General features: G+C 35.3%; 1 protein-coding gene across 5 annotated transcripts in view; it reads left to right on the forward strand.

Moving 5' to 3' along the window:
* The first annotated feature begins 7,432 nt into the window (after positions 1 to 7,432).
* The window catches only part of LOC126773703 (microtubule-associated protein futsch), an 83,226-nt gene continuing 64,840 nt past the window's right edge, over positions 7,433 to 25,818 (forward strand). For all 5 annotated transcript variants that reach the window (XR_007669763.1, XM_050494781.1, XM_050494783.1 and 2 more), the window contains exon 1: positions 7,433 to 7,748. The gene's annotated coding sequence lies outside the window, so the exon portion shown is untranslated. The remainder of the gene's footprint in view (positions 7,749 to 25,818) is intronic.

Genomic DNA, 25,818 nt, shown 5'->3' on the forward strand with positions numbered 1-25,818 from the left:
AATGTTTAAATTTAAAGTTCTCAACCTTTAAAATACGATTTCGATTAAATTGTTTTTTTTTTATAATTGTTAATGTTTAAGCCAAATGGTAAAAAACCACTATTATGTCAATTTTTAATTCAAACACGAATTTCTTTTTCCAACCCATTACACTTAGGAATCTGAAGTCGAAGTAAAAAACTACCACACGTACGAAAAAGAAAATATCCAGACCTGAGCAGAACCGGCGAAACAAACAAAGTATATCAATTTAATAAAAAGTGAAAAGTTCTTCACAAATACTACTTACATACATAAATTGATTTTGATTTCGTGATACGTTAGTGATCTTACCCTCACAGACCAACATCTTAACAACTTTTACCATTTTGGGTGACATTTACGTGGTGGTGGTAATCTGTGCTGAATTGATATAACATAAAGGAAAATATTAATTCAAAACCTACCCGGTACAATAATGTTTAATTTATGCCCTTGATCTCTCGTTTAGAATCAGATAACATCTTCATATAAATACTCACCAGATAGGCCACTTTAGTAATACCTACGCTAATATAATTTTATTGACAAACGATAATTACTCGAAGCGAGAGCCCTTATATGGCGCGCGGTGATGGCTGACGTCACCTACGCCCACGCGACCTGCTCGCTCCAACCTGCGGAATATTAGCGTTTAACTTGATATTGAACTTGAACAGTGATGCTAATTTTGTTATAAATAATTTTACACCTTTAAAATAAAAAAAATAAAAAACAACTATCCTGAATGGAGCCATTGTCTATCAGGATGATTTTTTATGATGTGAGGGTTCTAACGATTCATCCTAACCTGGTCAGGTATTTAAAAAGATATGATTGAAGAAAAAAACTCGCATAATTTTTTGGATTTTTTTTTTTATAGAATAGGAAGGCGGACGAGCATATGGGCCACCTGATGGTAAGTGGTCACCAACGCCCATAACCGCATTGTAAGAAATGTTAACCATCGCTTACATCACCAATGCGCCACCAACCTTGGGAACTAAGATGTTATGTCTACCAAGTACTGCTGTTTTGCGGTAGAATATCTGATGAGTGGGTGGTACCTACCCAGACGAGCTTGTACAAAGGTCTACCAGCAAACAGCCGTGTAGAAATAATTTAGACGTGTTGCATTTGATACTTGATGAAGAAACTTATTTATATTAGTAATATTATTAACTAACGGCTTCGTTTGGCCCACCTGAGTATTATATACTCATCAATTATTTATTTTAACAAAAAACTGTGTTATGTCCTCCGTCATTTGTCTACTCGATTACTTATAAGACAATAAATCCGGATTTCCAGGACTTAAATCCCGACTCAGGCTAATAAAAAGTTATTGGGTTTCCATCAAATTTAATTTTGTTAAAGCTTAGCCACTATGTCGATTTAAAGATATTAGGATATATTATATAAACTTTATTATATTATTATAAACTTTGTAATAAAATAATATCGGAAAATATCTTGTGAATGGAGTTTTCTCAATGGATTTTAATGAAACTCAATACGGGAATAGATATGTTACATATTATACTTTGTATCGATTCAATTCAACTCAATTTATTTGCTTTAAACATAATATACATGTTTAGTATAATATACATAATATAGCATGCAAGCATTTTAACTTAAATTAACTATAAATTATAATAATTATTACATTTAATATTGTAAGGCATTTCATTACATTATATTTCAGAATAAACGCCGATTATATTTCCATGTACTACATTGGTGTAAATAGTTCATCGCGTACGCTAAGTAACATCAAGCGTATTGTTAAGCATATACTTCCAGTTTCCACACACCGGAAGTGGAGCATCGTGGTGGAGTATACTCCAAACCCTTCTCTTGAACAAGAAACGAGGATTTTGTAGAATCAGTCATTAATTATTTATGAAATAACAATAATATTATCGCAAATTTTAAATTGTGTCGTGGGCGAGGACTCTTATTTAATTAAAATAATTCTTCGAACATTATGACTTAAAGTGGAAAGGAAACAACGTGTCCAAACGTTCGTCTTACATGAATTATATCTAAGCTAAGAGATAAGCCATCGTCCTCACGAACTATTCGCTCAGGGTCCTAACTCTTAAGTGCATTTCTGTGTTATTCATGTTTAAAGGTTCAACAAACTAACTATACTGGTTAACTAAGTTGGCAAATGTTAGTGGAAATATATGATTAATATTTTAATGAATATTTATGTATATGAACATATATTTGTCGGCTCATAGATCGTAACCGCTCGTTGCGTGTTTGAATCGAAGTGAGCAATACTGAGTTTCCATATGTTTAATTATTTATATTAATCAATTTACAATTAAAAAATAAAATACTGATTTTTATGATTGTTACGGGTATAAGTTGTTTTATCGTTTATATATTTTTATTATTTTTTTAATAATAGATCTATTTCTATTATGTGATATCCTCTGCTCAAAACATACTGGGATGGTTTATTTTTCGAAATAAGTCTAAACGCCAAACGCTGTATGATTATTTTTCTGTATACAGTGTAAATTATATCATTATACTTATTACAATTACTGGTGGATTAATGTTTAACTTTCATATATATTAATTATATAAATGGGATCTTATCATGATACTATAAATAGTACAGCAATCAGCTAATGGCACAATAAAAAGTTCAAATCATCCTTAACGGGCAGAAGGCAGCTACAGAATCAGGAAATACTATATTCTAACAATAAAATTTCCCGAGCCAATGGATTCAGTCCTCGCTACATCTTGGCCGTAACTTACTGACATTGACAGAGAAATCTTAAGGACCGTGTTCATCGATGATTTAATTCCTACGCTAAATGTATTTGCAATCTTCGCCCGCCATTTTGAAATTTATATTTACCGTTACTCCCAAGTTTGTAGAAGTAAAAATATATACAAATTTGAGAAAACTTGTGTAAATAGTGTTGAAGACAATTTTGGAAATTCGAAGGATTTTAGAGACGTTAATAAATCGTTAGTTTAGCTACAGTCCCATACACAATTGGTGATGTGTGTATGAGACTAGATAGACATATCCAAAATTACAAGACAAAAAACATTACTAATGCGCTGTTTACCGTCTAAGTTGTTTTTTGCCTTAAGTTTATACTTAATTATCTGCACTTTTAGCGAAGTTTAATGTTAACCAATATAATGACATCCTGAGTAATCGACGCCTGGCAACACTGGCAGTGACCTTCCCGCCTCCGCAGCGCAAAATTTATGTACGTTTCAGATCAAGGAGGTCTCGAATATATTAAAATAATTGGGTAGGTACGTTTGTTGCGTCGATATTCGACATATAAGGTTATCAGATTGTAGTTACGTCACTCATTCAATAATTAAATTTTTATTTTTTTTTAATTTTGAGTCTTGCAAAACTTAATGCTATTTTTTATAATTAAAATGGTACACCATTCTACGACCGAGTGATTTCATGAGTTAATCATCATTTTCAGCACGTGAATGTCCAACTGCTATTCAGACGCCTCTTCTCCTCTTGACGATAATGTTTGAAGCTTATTCTCCACGACGCTTCAATGCGAATTGTTGGATACACACGCGGCGGAATTTTACGCATGAAGAAACAGTAGTACTTGTCAGGACTTGAATCCGCAATTTTTGACACGTGTATAAACCCATTTTCACACACATTTTTTTCAATGTTGAGTTATAAAAAGCATTAAAATATGTACATAATAGATTTGCCTTTTAGTTGACCATCTCAAATGAGACAGCGGCGGTAGAATAATTTTCCCTTCATAGGGATTATTTTATTCCACCTTTATAAAAAAGATTCATTACATACAATCGCCAAATATATCACGGAACATACACATAATAAAATTGTTACTCCTCTTTTTTTGAAGTCGGCTGACACAAGTCTAATGTGAGCAACAATCACTAGGAAACGGAAATCTACCAAATAAGTCTAGGTATATCTAAAATATAAAATTTAATGTCTTCTTTATTTATTAAAATACGTTTTGATATTAAGTTCAAGTTTATTGATATTTTTTTTATTGAAGTGTTATGAAATAGTAATTAAGAGTAATCGTCTACATCATTAGGAACTACGCAATTATATTTAAAGATGTGGTTACGTGATATTACCTATTATATTTACTTCGATTAAAACATCTTATTGCAGACATTTTCTGCGCAATAATATTGTGTATGAATATAGTATACAAGGCAATGCATAACCTCTTTATATGTTGTATCTTAAATATTATTTGATGCGACCTTCGCTAAAATATTCTTCGGGCTCAAATGTTTGTACACATGGTCCTGACAATCGATTGAATAGTATAGATGAGGTAAGGCGGTGTGCTGCATCGCCATTTAGCGGCGAGTTACAATAATTTGGAAAGTATAAAAACTTTTTAGTAGGACTTCGTGCAAGCCTGTGTAGGAGTCAATATATAACGGCAATACTTAGTACTGTTGTGTTCTGTTTTGAAGGGTGATTGGGCCAGTGTAACTACAGGCACAGAGGACATAACATCTCAATCCAAGATTGGCGATGCATTGGTGATGTGAGGAATGGTTAATATCTCTTACGACGCCAATGTCTTACCATCAGGTGGCCTGTTTGACTGTCTGCCTACCTATAATATTAAAAACCTACCACCGGTACAAAAATTAGATTATACTGAGTGGAACCGCGAAGACACTCAGTAATTCCTCTTTCTCATCGATTGTGTACATGGTATAATTATACTTTTATATCCTGTGGTGTAATCAAAACTATAATTTAAAAAATTAATTAAATTAATTTTTTATTATATATACGTAGTCGTGTTATACGTGCCTTGTGTTTTTTTTGTTATTAACATTATTTTAATGTGCCTCAATGTTTTTTATAACCAGGCAGAGCGTTATATAATATAATAAGCTTAATTAAATTAATCCGCGGATATCTTTACTATAGAGACATGCAAAGGTTAATTTCGACACATGTTCAATTACTGTTTTGTTATATGTGTGTAACTGTACAGCTTAAGACAACAGTAATGTATATGTCGTCATTACTATTATATATAGGTGATTCACTCGGCCTCGGGATCGAACAACCAGCCACCACGCCGCTGGCTATTGACACAGTATTTTAAAAATATTTTCCTTACACCCACTTGTGTAAAGTATATTTTAATTACATTAAATGTATTACTAGTTGATTATGATGCATAGGGTTCGACTATGTGCGCAAATAAATGGACTCTATATTCTCTCACTCTCATAATTCATTTGAACAGCATTCCGATACGACTGGAGTTGTAACTGCCAATTTACAAACTTCGGGTTGCTATTGAGAATTTCTTAGGCGATTTTTTTATGCTTAAGCCAGGTGTATAGACCAAGGCCCTCGGGATCGGCGACCTTATAATTTTTATTTTTATTTTTCTTGATATGTTTATAATTCTATTGTTGTATTATTTAGTATATTGTAATAACACTCCCTTAAAAAATTTATAACATAAATAGTAAAAACTATTATTATTGTATTGCGTGCTGTATGATATATAAGTTTGTATTTCTTATCTCACTTTTTACATATACTTAATTCACCTTAACTGTTAAACTTAAATAATGTTAATTCGTAATTGGTTTGAAGTTTGGTTTTGTTTCTACCTGAACTCCTCTTATATGTGTATAGCTGTGGATTTTTATTACATATAAACTAATTGATTAATTAAACGAAGGGGGAATACAATACTAGTAATATAGCAACTATCTTTTATTTTTCTATCGAATCATAAGATCACAATTCTGAAGAAAACTCAGAGGACGTAGACGACGGCAGACGTCCTTGCTCTTACAGAACAAAAACACTAGAAAATAAGAAATACGAAAATATATAATATACCCTGCGCAGGTGAATTGAGAGTGGCTCACTTGGAACAAAATCGAATTAGAACAAATACTTTGCAATGATTCAAAACATCCATATTAAACGACTCATAATGATCGTAACTATTTCCTATAACTAGATAATAATTGAATCATTGAATATTTAAAACATTGTCACTTAAAATATTAATCGCTTGTCGAATTGAATTTCGACACTATCGAATTACTATTTTATTATCGATATTTTACTTACATATTTTATAAAATTATCATTAAATTGTATAAATAGTGTGCACGTCGAAGGTAATTATTTATGAAATGTTTATGTAAAAGACCATCGAAATATTAAAATGAAAAATTGCACCAAGGCGCTTTATTGTTGACAAATCTTGGGCATTTCATTTAAAAACTTGTACACTTACACTGTCAGATCATCATTTCCTCTGCCTTATTTTTGCTTGCTTAAATTTTGTTTTCACTGTTAAGGTTCTGTCTGTTAGGAATATGTCAAATAATTAAAAAAGTACTAAGTTGTCTATGATCTCATCCTAATATCATTGATAATACATCTTATTGACAGGCCGTCACAAGGCTACGTGTGAGTGAGGTCTGTAGCAGATAACTCCGTGACAATTAATATGTAAATAGTGTATAGTTAACGAACGAAACTACTATAACTAAATATTAGCCATTCCGTACATCATCACGCGCCACCAAACTTGGGAAGTTAATCCTAAGATTAATCCCTTGTGCCTGTAATTAAACTGGCTCACACACCCTTCAACCCGTAACAATATTTAAAAGTTGATAAAGTTTGAAGATTTTTCCACCATGCTACTCCAATGCGGGTTTATGTATACAAATGTAATAAAAATTCTGATAAAAACGTCTTAAGAATTGTTTCGGGTGATATTCTGCCACATGTATACCAGTATCCCAAACTAGAGCAGCGTGGTGGACTACGGATCAATCCCTTCTTCAGTAGGAGATAGGCAAACGGCCAGGCATTCGCACATTTATGAGTTATTACTTTTTTATGAAGTATGCTTGAAGGTAAATAACTTAGATAAGACGATGATATCCAGAACACAAAGTTACGAGTTAATACTTGAAGATTTTGAGTAAAGGATAACTAACAAATTACTACTAATTAACGAAATATATCAAAAAGACAAGTACTTACTTGAGCATGGTCAACTTGGTTATATTTATTCATAAAATAGCCAAAAGTTTATTGAACAGACTAAGTCTTGAACATAAACATTCCCATCAAGTACTGTCAGTCAAGAAATTCTTTTAATATCACGGTTCGGAATGAACCGTTTATAATAAATAACATACTTACGCTAATTATATGTATGTGATATGGGTGTTATAACGTATTGAGTGGCGTCGAGTTGCTTTCTCGGAACGCAGCCGATAAAGTTTTATCTCGGGGCACGAAAGCCTGAGGGAGAGGGCTGGGGAGTAGGAGGTGCGCTCGCGCATCCCGCCGGAGCCTCGAGCCGTGCACGCCGCAGGCAGTGATCGCTCGGACGCCACACGCGCTGCACGTCCCTTTTCGCCGCTCTTAATGAACAAAAAAAACACCGACCCCGAGTGACCCCAAAAGTGCATATGAGCGGCCGACACGAACGAAACGACGTCGCGAACACATTCCGCGAATAACTCTTTAATTATTATTAATTTAAACTAACCGCTTCGCTATAACATATGTGAGCTTATTTAACTGTTTACATACGCAAATTAACACAAGGTGAAATATTACGGACTGTGAACTTGAAGTAAAGTTTTGATTTAAATAAATGTTAACGGGCGTTCTGCGTTAGACCCGAGGCGATACCGGCGTTCAGGTGAGTCATATTTTAAAATGTTTAAATTATTTTGCGAGACATCTAGGCATGGAATTCGGCTGGTTCTCACTCAGCCTACATTTATCCTGCAACATTAAGGATGCACCCATATTAATAATCAGTAAATAGTGAGTTTCTTCATGTGGGTATTCGTAAAGACAACCTGACATTATTCCTTCACGTGAAATAAATAGACAAGAATTGCGTAATTACCAAATATTATATATTATTCTGACATATTTATTTGCTATATACATTACATTTGAAATGTAGTGAAAACTTTCTGTAATGTGACATTGTTGACATCTTTCTTCATATTTTGTTTTGTTTATATTATTGTTTGAAGTAATCTTATATAATAGATAGAAATGGATAGAATCTGAAGTAAATCAACAATTTGTATACTCTTTGGGATAAATATGATAGAATACGGAATGAGTACTTACTAACTATAAAAGTAAATTTTAAATTTAAAAAATGAAGGAAAAACTAAAAAAAATCATAAAATCGTTTTTATGTGCTGGGATGATTTCCATATTACGAGTCTTATTTGCTTCATATTTTTATAATAAATTTAGACGAGAGAGAGGCCAATAAAAATTGAATGAACTGTGTGAGGTTTGGCATATGAAAGAAGCTGTAACTGAGGATATGAGATGAGGATAGAGAAATCACCGCCGTCCGATATGATAACAGTTTTTTACCTGTATATCAAAATTTAGATAATGTAAAAATGTTTTATATAATCTATTTAAAAGTTAAATATACTTTATTCAAATAGGCTCTTAAAACATCTTGTAAAATTACGATTCAAAAGTGCCTGAAAATCCAAAAATGCTAAAAAGTGTTTTTAATTCCAAATACTTACAGTTACAGTACAGTAACAGCCTGTTAATGTCCCACTGCTGGGCTAAAGGCCTCCTCTCCCTTTTGAGGAGAAGGTTTGGAGCTTATTCCACCACGCTGCTCCAATGCGGGTTGGTAGAATACACATGTGGCAAATACTTATTGAAAAAAATATGCAAATAGCACTGAAAAATATGTCGGTGATAGACGACGAGGAAGAAAACAATGAGTGTATTATTAAATTGTTTAATTGTTATTGTACGACACTTTGTACACAGCGATAGCCCATTGTTGTGGTCGACATTTGTAAATATATAATGTACGATCGAAAGATACGTTGGCCCATGAGCGTATTGTTTGTGGATACCCGTATCGGAGCTGGTCGATATCGCTTTAGTTTTATAACAATAATTACCAGCAACTTCTTTGTACTATATTTTCTTCTAGACTTCCTCAAAAAGGAGATTAGATATTATTTTAAATTTTATCTGAATTTTAACTTTATTTTCTAATTAAATTATGAATATTATGGTCATGGAAAGGCCTTCCCTCATCTTGAGTAGCTTATTCCACAACAGCGCTTCAAAGCGCTTCAAAGGTACAAATGTGTCAGAATTTCATTCGACACATGCATGTTTCCTCATGATGTTTTCCTCCACCGCACAATATGATTTATAAACACACGAAAACTCCGTAGTCGTTCTCCGAATCTTGGATAGCTTTAAAGCAATTAAGCCAGATAAGAAAATATATAATAAATTGACTGTCTGAACTGGATCCTCAACAAACGCTTCTTTTTACAATGGAGCTACTTAATATTTACTTATAAACATGATTTATTTAAAGAAGTTGCTGTATATAGTCTCATATACTGTATACTTTAGCCTTGTAGAAGTTTACAACAATTATTGACAACGCCCTGCCAAATGGAACCTTCCTCGAATGTTTCTGCTAATTACGCCACTTCAACACAACATAAATTAAAGGTCCATTTAAACTTTGGTTGTCCATTTGCTTATGTCCATAAAAAACGTTATGGGCATTTTCAAAACTCTTAACAATAAAAATGCCTCGTTCATCATCATCATCATCATCAGCCCGTGTTTGTCTACTGATGGAGCACGCCGCTAAGCCTGATCTTCATCTTTTATTTTCAAGTCGCCACCAGCTATTTTTCATATTTCAAATGTCTGACTGAAACGAATGACTCCACTCAGCCCGTGGACGTCCTCTCTCACTGATTTCTATTAAAGATAGTAAATAATTTGTTAAAATGAACATTCGTTTTTGTCACTGTCTTACATTCTATTAGTTCGTTTGCGAAAAAAAGATAAGGCATAGTTTAATGTTGTGTAATCTCTATTAATAATCCGGTAATAACTTATTCCGTGTGAATCTTAAGAACCCGTATACAAAAGAAATGTTATTTATCTTCACGGTGACCCGCGTTCTGTAATAAAATTAAAAAAAATCTAAACAAGATGAACAGATTAATCGAGGCAAGTTTTCATTATAAACTTAAATACTTAGTCTGCAATATTTCCAACAACTCACGCAGAAGTATCCGAAAAGGATTAAGCTTCAAGCGTAAGTTTACGATTTATAGTAAAGTTAGTAACTAAAGTTATGGTAACTATTCTCTCATGATTCATTAAAAATTATGTAAATTTAATTGGTTCGTGCCGTAATGAGTGTTTTTATGTTGAAAATTAACCTTCTTGAACAATTAAATCTTAACAGTCAAACTAATTTTAAGTGATTTAGTTTTCACTTAAAATTTTTTGGTTTGTAAATTGGTTTTATAATGTTTAATTACCATAATAAAAACTATCATAATGTATATGTATATACACTATATCTTGATTCGTTTATTATATATATTTATATTTTTTATCCGTATCTAAAATGTTTCATACATTAAAGTTTTTGTTCTTTTACGAAGTAAATGAGCAACGATTTTACTCGACGTTAGGGATAGTAAAATAAGGTATTTTTTATCCCATAAAAATGTTAGAGAAAAACTTAGTCGTTCGTAATTGTAAATAATAAATTCGATTTGAATGGTGGTGTTTTTGTAATTCCTTTTTGTTTTGATTTATTGAGAGAAAATAAGGTTTTTGTTCTTTGTTTTTTCAATTATTGGTAAAAGATAAGATTATTTATGATTTATTATTTTACCGCCAAACAGCGACAATTAGTTCCAGGCTAATGACACCTTAGTCCTCATAGTTGGCATCAGCATCTCATGTCGCTTAGATGTAAGAATCATGACAACTAAATAGAGTTATATACTTGTTTAATATTATTTTAAAATTTAATAACTTGGTATCTTCATGAGACCGAAAAGACCTTTCGATAAGAATCAGGGGCACCTCAATTACGACCGAATTGGATCGATTTGTCGATTAAAAACGCATCAAATTAAGAAAACTGGTATAATTGTAAGTCGATTAATATATGACGTCATAGCAATTGCGTTTTAAAGTTTTGAATAACTTGTTACCCGAGACGCCACGGTCAACACGATGTACGAACAAAGCCGGTAGCCGGCCACCAGTGGGACAATGCCAGCTACGAGGCGTGACGGGTACATATTTAGTGTACTTATTTCTATAATTTATACTTAGAATGTATAAAGTCGTATTTTCTCGAGACACGCGACTGAATTTTAGTGCATGTTATAAGATCCATGCATTAGACATTTGACGACCAGTTTTGTGTCGGAAACATTCATAGTAGAGAATGATTAATTTACCTTTTAATCAATCATAATATAATCATGTATATCAAGTAGGCTTTTACAATTGCTTTTGAATCATTATAACAATTAAAATATACTTTATTCAATAAGTCTGTTAGGAGCACTTTGAAATCGTTTAATTCTATTGAAGAGAACCACCAAAAAACTCAGTGTTTACTCTTTGCCATCAATTTAACTTGAACAATTAATATTACCAAATTAATGGTATAACAAGAAAAAATATTTATGATAATATAGGTTGGCGGACGAGCATATGGGCCACCTGATGGTAAGTGGTCACCAATGTCTATAGACATTGGCATTGTAAGAAATGTTAACCATCGCTTACATCGCCAATGCGCCACCAACCTTGGGAACTATGATGTTATGTCCCTTGAGCCTGTAATTACACTGGCTCACTCACCCTTCAAACCGGAACACAACAATAACAAGTACTGCTGTTTTGCGATAGAATATCTGATGAGTGGGTGGTACCTACCCAGACGGGCTTGCACATAGCCCTACCCGTGTGGTAGGGTATCAAAACAGGGAACCCATTTGTAGATATCAGGAATATGGGTACAGACGATAACTTCAAACTTGTTTATTATTTAATTTGTAATTTTATTGAAGGCAAACCGACCAACTGGGCATAGTTTTGATATTGAAATAAAAAGTTGTAACCTGATGTGTTAAAAACAAACGCATGTGTGCATGGTGTTAGGTGAAAAAGTATATCCTTTCTTGTGTTCAAGCTTGTTATCAAATTTCATCAAAATCGGTTCCGTGGCTTAGCCGTGAAATCGTAACAGATAGACAGAGTAAGTTACTTTCACATTTATAACATTAGTATATATAAAAATATATCAGACGAGACGGACTGATGAAACAATCAAAGTCGTAGGTCGAATCTGGCCAGTCTCCACAAGCCTGCCTGGCTCATGTTCAAATTAGCACGAATAAATGGCTTGCGGAGAGAGGCCTATACCCAGCAGTGGAATAAAGAAGGCTGCGGGTGATGATGGACACGTGAAAACTTAGATTGGTATATATATATTCAAACATTTCTCATGTCGCAATGGTAATATTATCATAAATGTCATTACCCTCAAAAAAGCGTTCGGTGAAAATAATTTACACTCCGATAAACACGGCGCCGTAGTAAGTGTACGTGTTTTTTTTTTTAATTAATTATAATTTCGAAGCGATAGCGTGACCTCGAAGACGTCCTTGCTACTACCTATGTATTTATTAATTTACATGTCTCCACTGTGGCGTCAAAATTGTTGCTACCAATTAACCAATAAAGCCTTAATAAAAAACCAGATGGGTTAAACCCATCACATATTCGCTTTTTTTTAAATATCAAAGTGAAAAGTTTATGTTGAAAAAGAATGCATTATTATATTGTTGATATATTATTGATGGGCCGGTTGGCGTGGTAGATACTAGCCTTTCACGCAGAAGGTTGTGGGTTCAATTCCCACCCAGGACAGACATTTGTGTTCATGAACATGTCTGTTTGTTCTGAGGCTGGGTGTATATGTAAATCAATTGTCTGGTTTCCATAGTACAAGCTCTGCTCAGTTTGGAATCAGATGGCCGTGTGTGAATAATGTCCCAGGATATTATTTATTTATTATTATTATGATGTTACGAGTGACAAATAAGCAAGTTTATTCAAATTTTGACTAAAGCAGAAAAAATAATTGATAGATAAGTAATCTATTATCGTATAGCCGCCATATTGTGTAACGAATCATAAACGAACGTGTTTCAAGCAAATGTTCAAATCGGTATGGAATTTTTTTACAAATAAAATTTGTAACTAAATAAATGTTAAATAAATGTACTTCTGTTGACCCGTTATCTTTGCTGCGTTTAATTAACTGTAGTTTATTAGAAATTGGTTGTAGGGCTTTGTGCAAGCTCGTCTGGGTAGGTACCACCCACTCATCAGATATTCTACCGCAAAACAGCAGTACTTGGTATTGTTGTGTTCCGGTTTGAAGGGTGAGCCAGTGTAATTACAGGCACAAGGGACACAAAATCTTAGGTCCCAAAGTTGGTGGCGCATTGGCTATGTAAGCGATGGTTGACATTTCTTACAATGCAAATGTCTAAGGGCGTTTGGTGACCACATACCATCAGGTGGCCCATATGCTCGTCCGCCTTCCTATTCTATAATAAAAAATCCAAAAAAGTATGCGACTTTTTTTCTTCAATCATATCTTTTTAAATACCTGACCAGGTTAGGATGAATCGATAGAATCCTTACATCATAAAAAATCATCCTGATAACATTAACATACTTCATTTTAAAATAACATCATGCGCCGTAGATTATTTACACCTACCAAACATAAAATATAGACAGAGTTGTCACCTATGAAATCGGTCCTTAAGCTGTCGGGATTCACATGCATTTGGTTGCATCATGTTTAATCAAAATTGATTCTTGATTGAGCTCTGTCAACTGAGCCAAATTATACGGCCAATCTTTCTATCTAACAATTATACTAGCCAATCTATATATACAGATACAAACATATAATTTGGCTTATATATAAAATATTAACTGATTGAGACATATCAACGCATAGCAAACTAATATAGCCCTAGTAGTTTAGCGCCATGAAAATTTGCATACGGGTGCCTTTTGATTAGCCAGTACGAAAGGATTTTTAAAAATACAATTCTTAAAGTAGTAGTATAAAGGGGATGAGAGTTTGTATGAATATCCTTCATTTAAGAAATAAGAGCTATATAAATTATATTAGTATTATGGTATTTAGAAATTCTGAATTATGACGGGAGTGAAACCGTGGGTAAAGCGCTAGTTTTTTTTTTGTAAGTTTATTGTTTTCTTTAATGTTTATCAATCACGTTAATTTGACAGAAGGCACAGACGAGGCAGTTACACAGCAATGAGACTTCAATCAACAGCCAATCGTTGTCCACTGCTGAACATAGGCCTCTCCCAAGGTGCGCCAAAGCTCCCTGTCCTCCGCCTTCCGCATCCAGTTGGTGCCCGCCACCTTCTTAAGGTCGTCGGTCCACCTGGCTGGAGGGCGCCCTACGCTGCGCTTGCCGATTCGCGGTCTCCACTCTAGGACTCGTCTGCTCCAACGGCCATCGGTCCTACGACATACGTGACCAGCCCACTGCCACTTCAGCCTGCTAATTTTGCAAGCTATGTCGGTGACTCCGGTTCTTTTCCGGATAATCTCATTTCTGATCTTATCCTTCAAAGATACTCCGAGCATAGCTCGCTCCATAGCACGCTGAGCGACTTTGAATTTGTGGACTAGTCCCGCAGTTAGTGTCCACGTTTCGGCACCGTATGTCATGGCAGGTAAGACGCATTGGTTGAAGACTTTCGTCTTCAAACATTGCAGTATAGACGACTTGAGGACTTGACGAAGGTTGCCAAATGCTGCCCATCCCAAGCGAATTCTTCGATCGGCTTCCTTCTCGAAGTTGTTCCTACCGACTTGTATTATCTGTCCTAGGTAGGTATATTCACTAACAACTTCGAGAGGTTTCCCCTCGACGTATATCGGTCCCGGCACGACATGCCTATTGAACATGACCTTGGTCTTGTCCAAGTTCATACCGAGACTGACACACCGGGAAGACTCGCCTAGGCTACGCAGCATTTCGGTGAGTTGTTCCAGCGACTCTGCTATGATGACGATATCGTCGGCAAATCGAAGGTGTGAGATGTACTCGCCGTTTACATTGACTCCATACCTAGTCCAATCCAGCCTTTTGAAAACGTCTTCCAACGCGTTGGTGAACAGTTTCGGAGATATTACATCCCCCTGTCTCACCCCTCTGCGCAGTTGGATCGCCTTCGTCTTACAGTCCTGGATGTGGACAGTCATTGTAGCGGCGTTGTACAGACATCTCAGTACCTCGATATATCTCCAATCGATATGACATCTCTGCAATGAGTCGAGCACTGCCCAGGTTTCGATGGAGTCGAAGGCTTTCTCGTAGTCCACAAATGCCATACACAGCGGCTGATTGTACTCTTCGGTCTTCTGCACAATCTGCCGAACAGTATGGATGTGGTCCACGGTGCTGTAGCCTGATCGAAAGCCGGCTTGCTCTGGGGGCTGGAACTCGTCAAGTCGTCTGGCGAGACGGTTCGTGACGACTCTTGAGAACAGCTTATACACGTGACTCAGGAGGGAGATTGGTCTGTAGTTTTTCAAGAGGGTTTTATCACCTTTCTTGAAAAACAGTACCACCTCACTCCCGCTCCACGTTTCCGGGGTCTTGCCATGTTGGATGACGGAATTAAAGAGGCTTGCTAGCTCTTTCAGGACCGGAGTCCCGCCTGCCTTAAGCAACTCTGTTGTGATTCCGTCATCTCCCGGAGCTTTGTTGTTTTTAAGCTGTTCTAGAGCCGCCCTAATCTCTCCTTGGTCAACGACCGGGAGCTCCTCGGAGTAATGGCGCATAAGAGGGGCGCGCTGGTCATCAATACTGATTCCCACGGGTTTATCCGATCTTGAAGAGAACAACTGCCCATAAAACCTCTCTACTTCTCCGATAATCTCAGGCCTAGAGGTAACGACCCCACCATTTTCAGTTTTAAGTTTTGTCAGACGCGGCCTCCCAAACTTGCAAGCGAACACTTTCGATCCCCGATTTTGCTCAATCGCAGCCTTGATGGCACGGGTATTGGAGCGTCGGAGATCGCGTCGCGTCAGCGTTTTTATTGTTCGGTTTAAGGCCTTATCTGACAAAAACGATGGTAGTTCTCGTCGTTTTCTCATGAGCTCGAGTGTCTCAGCAGAGAGTTTTGGTGCGTTGTCTCTTCTCTGTGGCGGAAAACACTTGCGGGATGTGTTTTGCAGTATTTTGACCAGCGTGTCGGTTCTCTCATCAATGCTGCTTATGGTTTCCAACGCGGTGAATTGATTTTGAAGTTCCATTTGGAACTTTTCGGAGCCTTGAGCAGCTTGGAGCATGGTAGGTCGGAGAGTAGACCTCATCATTCTCGATCTTTCGGCTTTTAAGTTGATATTTAGAGTGCCTCGAACCAAGCGGTGATCACTTCCGGTATTAAACCTGTTGATCACTGAAACATCTCTAAATATGTGCCTTTTATTCGAAATGATAAAGTCTATCTCGTTCCTTGTCACGTTATCGGGGCTTCGCCAGGTCCACCTCCTCTGAGGCTTTTTTTGAAAGAAAGAATTCATCAAAAAAAGCCCCTGCGCTTCGAGAAAGTTTACCAGCATTTGCCCCCTGTGATTTCTGCAGCCCAAGCCGTAAGGTCCGACTTTCGATTCGCCGCTATCTTGTACTCCCACTTTAGCATTAAAGTCTCCCATAACAACATTGTAGTGGGCCCTCGAGGTGTCGTTGAGGGCCTTTGCGATGTCCTCGTACATCGCTTCGACCACATCATCAGAGTATGTCGAAGTTGGCGCATATACCTGTACAACCTTCAGGGAGTACCTGTCGGAAAGTTTTAGGACAAGGTACGCTACCCGGTTCGACACACTACTGATTTCCACAATGCTGCTAATGAGATCCTTTTTGACTAGAAAACCGACACCACCCTGGGAGAGGTTATCACCTTCGCGGAAGTAGAGTAAGTTACCGGACTCTAGAGTTATCGTGTCCTCCCCCTGTCTTCGGACTTCAGATAACCCCAGTATATGCCAGTTTATATGACTTAACTCTACTTCTAATTCGGCGAGGTGATGGTCCAGCCTCATCGAGCGTCCATTATACGTTGCCATTTTCAGTCATTTTATACGGTAGCCTGCCGTGAACCGGTGATTCTTAGCACCCCCTGCCCTGCCGATACCGCGACCGCTACCTTGGTCGGGCCTAGCGGGCTTGCCGGTAACTGGGGGCCTTTTTTTGGGCGCATCTGCCATTAAGGGAGGGGTTTGCCCATACTCGCCGCGCTGGGCAGGCGTGTTGGCGAGCGCAGTAGGGGGTAAGATGTTTATGGGAGGGGGGACGCTGCTGCCCATCCCCCCTTTTCCCCGTCCCTCAGTCGCCTCTTACGACACCCACGGGATGAGATTGGGGGAGTACTATTCTAAGCCGGTACTCCACGGCATCTAAGCCGGTACTCCACGGTAATGAGACTTACGGTCCGGTTTCGCTTGAAAAAAATATTTTATATCGAATCGTTGACATAACAGTAACAGCCTGTGAATGTCCCACTGCTGAGCCAAGGCCTCCTCTCCCTTTTGAGGAAAGGGTTTGGAGCTTATTCCACCACGCTGCTCCAATGCGGGTTGATATGTGTATTCCACACATGTCTAATTTCATTGAAATTATGCCACATGCAGGTTTCCTCACGGTGTTTTCCTTCACCATCAAGCACGAGATGAATTATAATCACAAATTAAGCACATGATAATTCAGTGGTGCTTGCCCGGGTTTTGAACCCACGATCGTCGGTTAAGAGTCACGCGTTCTAACCACTAGGCCATCTCGGCTTCGTTTTGTATAATTTCATTATATATGTATAAAGAAATTAGTAATCGTTGACATAGCTCATTATTTATTTTAAATAAAATAAATGTGTTAACGTATTAGAAATAACGTACTCGAATTTATTACCCTACCGTACCCTTAGTGGGGACGAATAGAATAAGAGATCAGAATATAAGCTGACGTTTTCAACGCTACGCGAAATGTAAGCCGATTAACAGCTATTGATCAATGAATATAACAAGTAAATGATATACAATTACAATTGAAATATTCCCTGAGTCATGTCCATTTCTTTGGAACAATGAGACCTACTTAAAAGTTAAGCCAGTATTTTCCTTATGCTCCATAAACTCACTCATCACTAAGAACCGGTTGTACAATCATCAAAACATAAAGTTGATCGAGGACGAGTAAGAAATGGCCAAGATGAATTAAAATTACGTTTAAAAATTTAAAGAATATAGAGATCAAATTTTTGTATGTAAGATTTTATTAGGTATCTTATAACATTAAGTACATTTGTATGTATAACATGTACATATTGTTTTGTGTATCTCGGAAAGGATTTAACTCAAACTACATATTTAAATAAGGTTTTGCTTGCGCCCATGTATGAATTTCATATACGATTAGAGCTTAGAACCATCAGAATAAATTTTACAACAGTGTTGTTTATTATATATTATTTTATTCATAAGGTAAATGAACACATGTGCCCCTTGGCACCTTGAAATCTGGTGATCAAGTTGTTATATTATAATGGGTAACTTCAATTATACATTTACATATTATTCTTTTAATATTTTTCTACTTTACTACCGCAGTAGTTTAGCAGCTATCGAGGTTCTATGTCCAAACTCTTGAGTAGGCCATTAAAATGTTCTCAGTACCAGACGGGGTCCGAAAATTAGAAGTTTCTAGTCCCATTAGGTAACTCTTTTCGTAATAGAAATGTTCTATTTAAAAACATTACATATAGAAACGTATCGTATATTCGATCTAATTTTGAAATTAGCGTACAAAAGTGATATTTACGAGAGCATAATCGGATATAATTAATTAAATATTTAAATCTTTAATAATTACGTGTATATTTATAAAAATGTTTACTGTATTTTTCAATTCGGATATTTAGATATAATTAAACAAATCATTACTTTTCTGAAAATCACAATTCATTTATAATATGTATGTATAATATCCCTACTGGTGGTAGGGCTTTGTGCAAGCTCGTCTGGGTAGGTACCACCCACTCATCAGATATTCTACCGCAAAACAGCAATACTTGATATTGTTGTGTTCCGGTTTGAAGGGTGAGTGAGCCAATGTAATTACAGGCACAAGGGACATAAAATCTTAGTTCCCAAGGTTGGTGGCGCATTGGATATGTAAGCGATGGTTGACATTTCTTACAATGCTAATGTCTAAGAGCGTTGGTGACCACTTACCATCAGGTGGCCCATATGCTCGTCCGCCTTCCTATTCTATAAAAAAAAAAAAATATAAATAATATATATATATATATATAATAGTATATAATGAATTATCTTTACATATTACATTTTTATAATTTTAAAACAATAATTGCGCCACGTTTCGAGTTCTGATAAGCACGCGTGCTCTATCGACCGATTGTTTAATAAGCAGATTATAACGACGAGACTATCTTATTTGCTTCCAACGCATGCCAGCATTCCTCATCTCGGTTTATCTAGACTCTAAAAGGCAGAGCTGCTCTTCCGTACATATTAATTTATCTAAACCTTTAATAAGAGAATATCGGAAATGAAATCGCGCAATGTTAAAAGACGAGATATATACATGTACTATTATGTATATTAAGATTTACTCGCTGGGTAGTACCTGGCTACCTTATAAGACTGGGAATCCGGGATCGATGTAATAAAACGTATTGGTTTTTTCAATTAATAAATTTTCAGTAATAAATCGGAGACTGAACGACAGCAGTGCTGCTTCGGATAGCACGTAAGGCTCACTCTGCTCTTGTCGAATTGCCGTATGAGTTTTCATCAGACCTTATGCATAAACCGAGTAGCGTGCTTTAAGATTGGGCACTTCAGACACAAAACACGTCCACCTCTTACATTTAAGGAAAAATATGCATTTTATTGTTAATTTATTATTAAAAATTAATAGTGGATAGAGTTTTAGAGAACTTGTGTGATGATGATCATGTAGGTTAATCTTAAAGAGCAACAAAAAATTGGTAACGATTAAGAATGTTTCCTAGAATGCCCTTGCAGACTTGCCCCCGGGCTCGTGATTGCATCAACCGATAAGGTTTCCAATTTCATTAATATCTTTGAATAGTGTTGTAATATTAAAGCAAACATATGTAACACATACATACATACATATGTCATCTCCATTCGATGTTATGTTCTGTGCTCTCAAGGATTTTACTTGCATAGTTATAATGGTACAGTTTCTAAAGATATCTTACATTGATCTCGTGGCGAGAGCTCGTCCCGATGATAAATTATAACAAATTGTAGGATCGATTATTAAATGGTTTTTTTTTTATTTATTTTTTTTAATTAAAAAGTGTGTGAAACGTCTTGATTATATCATTAAAAAAATTGATGGTATTTCCGAAATGTTAACTAACTTCTATAAAATAATCATACCATTCGATACTAAATCGTTGTAGGAATAACTCACAATTTATTAAAAAATTGTAATTATTTATGTTGATGAGATACATTTGTTTGATGCTATTTAAACAAATAAATTAAACACTTGTATTTGATTCAAAAAAGCACTTGATTGGTAGGGCTTTGTTCAAGCCCGTCTGTTTAAGTACTATCCACCCAGCATATATTCAACCGCCAACCAGCAACTTACTATTGGTGTATGTCGGTCTATAAGGTGAGTGAGCCAGTGTAAATACAGCAACACGGGACATAATATCTTAGTTCCCAAGGTTGGTGGCGCATTGGCGATGTTAGGGGTGGTAATGTTTCTTACAATGCCAATGACTATGGACGGTGGTGAGAATTTACCATCAGGTAGCCAGTCTGCCTATCTAATAAAAAACACGCAATTCCGTGTGTTATTCAATGTAATTATATTTACATAACTGGGCACCACCGACTCTTGAACAATTAAGTGTCTTTAATAACATTAATTCAAATAGGTACAAACAAGATTTTACATACGTGGTACACATTATCATATATATATTATTGCATAAGTAAGCTTGTCACGGCAGCTAGTTTTCACTGTAGCCTTAGATCATTAAATATAATGAATTTCCTAAAATACTTTATTTTGAAGTAAAATTTATCACATGTGGTCGGTCTCTGTGACCTGGGTATTTATTATTCTACCGCCAATGGTTGGCGACAAATAGATGGTGTAATATTTCTTACAGTATGAGTAATATACAATTAGATTGGTTCGCCATTTTTCAAGTAAAATTTCACAGAAATTGCAATATATATTATATGTAACCTTTCTAACATATATATATCTGATCATCATTTTCCAATGATCCAATGATGGGCGTAGGTGACTCCCAAGGTAGTTCCTGCCTTCCGCATCCAGCCGGGTGATACCTTCTTCAAGCCACCTGGCTATTTAAATTTTAATATTGTTATTTTACCTTGACTTTCATATAACTTATGTACTGTCTATATATGGCGCAATGCATACGTAATACACGCCTTATTTGTTTATTACAATTGATTCCACTTGAATCAAACATAAGCCGTATTTACATTAGGAAAGTGCTTAGCCAGGTCTAGTGGCGAGTTCCTGGAGCTCCGAGACAATTATTGTTTACAAACCAGTCATATCTTAAAGATAGAGGACCAACTCTCCGAACACACTTATGCACTGCCTTAGTTCAATAAATAATTTCCGAAAAACATTGAGAGATGAGGCCCAGTGGGATAATTAGTATGAGTGTAGTTGGAGTCCCTAATAAAATAACTTCATAATTTTATTTAATATTAACCTCTAGTATATAGTAGTTTACTACATAAATATATAACTTATATACACAAAATTAATACACACACCTGAGTACATTAAAAATAGATATGATAATAATGAAATAACGTTTTATTAAAAAGATAAGCATTAATTCGTTTTAAAACGGTTAGTAATTGAGCATATTTTTAGATAAAAGCAGTGAAGTCATGATTCAACAGTAAAGGATTCTTGGTTAATGTGAGAAGAGGGGGAAGAAATGGGTAAATCTAAAGAGGCTTTGAACTTATTCTATCACGCTGCTCCAATACATGTGACAGATTTAATTTATTTTAATATATAAGGTTGCTTACCTGGCAAGTGTGCCACCCGATCTCAAGTGGTCACCATCGCCCATGGGCGCTTTAAGAAATATTAACTATCCGTTACATCGCCAATGCGCCACAAACCTTTTGAACTAAGATGTTATGTCCCTTGTACACGTAGTTACACTGGCTCATTCATACTTCAAACCGGAACACAATAATACTAAGCATTGCTCCTTGGTGTTAGATTATACGATAAACCCTAACACCAAGTAGAATTATATACGCAAATTAAGCGCATGAAAATTCAAAGAGCCCCCGGTTTTGAACTTACAATCCTAGGCTAAGATTTACGTGTTCTAACCACTAGACCGTCACGGTTGTCATAATGACCTCAGAAAAGTAAAAAAAATATAACAGATATGCAGACAGACGAATGTGGGAGTTGTTTTGTTTACGTCTTCCGTCTTACCTTCTGATGAATCAATCGTTGCAAATACGAGTAATGATTATTGCTAATATTTATGTTTTAATAAAATACAATGTTAAATATTATTAAAATAAAAAACGTATTTGTTTTTTTCAACCAGGCAAAGTTCTCTTGCTGAACTGTACTTCGAAAGTTTTAAATAATACGTAAATATCCTCCTTCACCCGCCATGAAAGCTCTGGATCATTTTCAACAACAGACGTGATCTGTACCCAGCCGTGAGGCATTAATGAGTTATTACTGAAAAATACGTGAAACGTTCACAACCGTCTTTCCGTGACACGCTATTTTGATTCGTGTACCCTTTATCCTTTAGATGTTATTACTATCATGGTCTATGTCGCATATCACTTTCTGACATTTCACGATCTTCTGCGGTCAGTTTAGACTTTACCAAACCGGTTGTGATCGTTGAAAGCGTACGATTCAGTATTTTCTGATATATGGCTATAATATTTATTATAATAGACGAAATAAATTAAAAATAACACTAAAAGTCTTCGAAATATTTATACACCTAATAAAATTCTTATTTGATTTAATTTAAACGAGGATGTTCGTATCGATGCTGTTCAAGTCCGTTATATATTTTTATCTAAATATCTTAAATAAAATCATGCATATATATGTTTATAGAATCTTTATTTTATGTGTACTAATCTAAAAATTTCTATAATACTATAAATATGAAAAGTAATTTTGTATATCTGTCTGAACCGCATTTTGATTAAATTTAGTATGACAAAGGCTTATACCCTAAAGAATTACCTATGCTACTTATTTACCTAATACCGGCTCCTTTTTTTTAACGCTGGAAAAACGCGTTACGCGTTTCCCCCCGGGAACAGTGGGGCTCGCCGGTGTCCAAGGCGCCGAGTAACCAGCGCTACCCTTTCCGTCTTAACGAGGAGCGCCACGGGATCGCTTTCGCATGCTACCGTGACGCTCTAAACCTAATACCGGCTCCTCCTCTAACACGTGGGCAAAAAAGAATTGACACGGTAGTAGCTTCAAATAGATTTATTATTTAGGATAAAGGAATAGAGATTCTACATTGAAGAACCGTAATTTACGGTTCTCGTAAAGATTCTTAGTATCTAGATAATATTTTCCTCATTCATATGTAATATATATGTAATAATCATAATAATCAATTAAAATATATCCTATGCGATACTCAACATGTATATAATAATATCCATTATATATGTATTAGTATGTTTTTGAAATTTAAATGTAATTTAATATACAGCCTTTTCCTAATCGTGACGTCACGTCTTCCGTTAGGCTAGGAACTGCGGTGGGAGAGCCGGTATGTTTAATTAGCCAAGCCGTGGTCGTGTCTATCTGCGGTCAGATCGCCACAAATAGACTAATGATTAGTTTGTTAATAGATATCTAATTATTTATTACTCGACTACGGCACAACGCTATAAGTAATATATTTTAAGTCCATTAGAAAAACAAAGACGAGAAGTTTGGATATTTTGAAATTAACTCGCTTTTATAGAATGTATGAAAATATTGACCTTGTTATGTGTTTATTTATTTAAATTTATATTAAATACGAAATTCTTAATTGGTATAAAATATACATAATCTATATTGAAAATTACTATCACAATTAAAACTACTATACACACGTATTCAAATTTTACCTTTAAGTAAAGTTTATTGTAATTGTTACAACAGCCGAGATTGACTAAACACGTTAAACCTAGCCGAATATTTTGGCAATTATGCTTGTTTCAAACGATTTGACATTGGTTGACGTATATATTTACTGTCCCCTGTTGAGAGTCACAGCAAAAGTTGTATACCATATAACATTCCTCAATAAACAGTAAATTTAATACAAAAATAATCATTCATATCGGACTTATAATTAATAATTGCCGAATTAATCGCGCTCAAACGAAGAAACTTTTCAGCTTATAATATAATTATAGATGTACATACAATATATATCTATAATATAATTATAGATATATATTGTATGTACTTATGTGGTCTGTTTTACAAGAAATCATTACAATATATAAACGATCACTATACGATCATATTTTAATGAAGAAACAGATCAATAAACGTCATTGTGATAAATTATACAGTTAATGCTTTGTGGATTTAATTGTATTCGTTACGATTGAGGATGCGCTGCGTCTGGCGTGGTTGTATTGACTTAAGATATAAATCCGTAACAGCCTGTGAATATCCCACTGCTGGGTTTACGGCCTCCTCTTATTCCACCACGCTGCTCCGGTGCGGGTTGGTGGAATACATATGTGGTAGAATTTCAGTGAAATTAGACACGTGCAGGTTTCCTCACGATGTTTTCCTTCACCGTAAAGCACGAGATGAATTATAATCACAAATGAAGCACTTGAAAATTCAGTGGTACTTGACCAGGTTTGAACCCACGATCATCGGTTAATATTCACGAGTTCTAACTACTGTTCCATTTCGATTGAAAATTTTGAGTGTTTTCTTGCGCATACGTGCATTTTAGGTGTAGTACTTATATTCTTAAAGGGCAATTCCGTTAAAAGCATCATTTACATAAATCGATTACTATCATTATATAAATTAATAATATATAAATGTAAATTAATTGTCATTTGTAATGATGGTGTAATAAAAAAACGGATGGAGTTGTTAAACTGGTTACATTTTATCGGTAGCTGCTATATTAGAATTACATATGTAAAAGTAGCGAATAAATGACCTCATTTGCAAAAATACATTACGGCGGGGCGTGGTAACTATATTACCCTTTTTGGCTGTTATAAATTATGTATGTATTTTAAAAAAATATTTTTTATATTTTTTGGATATTATACTACCAATCTAGAAATTTTGTTTTCTATTTCTGTTCTGTCAAATGTCGAAATCTCTTTTTTGCTTAGTATTATGTTTATTTGTTCAACTTTGTCATATTTTTGAGTCTTGATATTATTTTTATTAAAATTAACTTTTACTTATCAAAGTTTTGCTCGTCCACACAAATAAAATCTATAAACTTCGATAGCCAAAATGGCAGTGCCCATGTCCGTTCGTTTATAGTATTATATAATAGTTTTTAATCACGTTAATTTATAGGCTTAGCAAAATTTACTTGGAACTGTTTTGTTAAACCACGCGATAGTACGAATTTGATGAATAATTTGTTTTGACATAATGCAATTATTTATGTCTTATTTATCCTTATTTACATCAAGTAATCGCTATAATTGGAATGACTTTGAATATGTTAATTAATCT

The sequence above is a fragment of the Nymphalis io genome, chromosome 15 (genome assembly GCF_905147045.1).
Source record: "Nymphalis io chromosome 15, ilAglIoxx1.1, whole genome shotgun sequence".
NCBI lineage: Eukaryota > Metazoa > Arthropoda > Insecta > Lepidoptera > Nymphalidae > Nymphalis > Nymphalis io.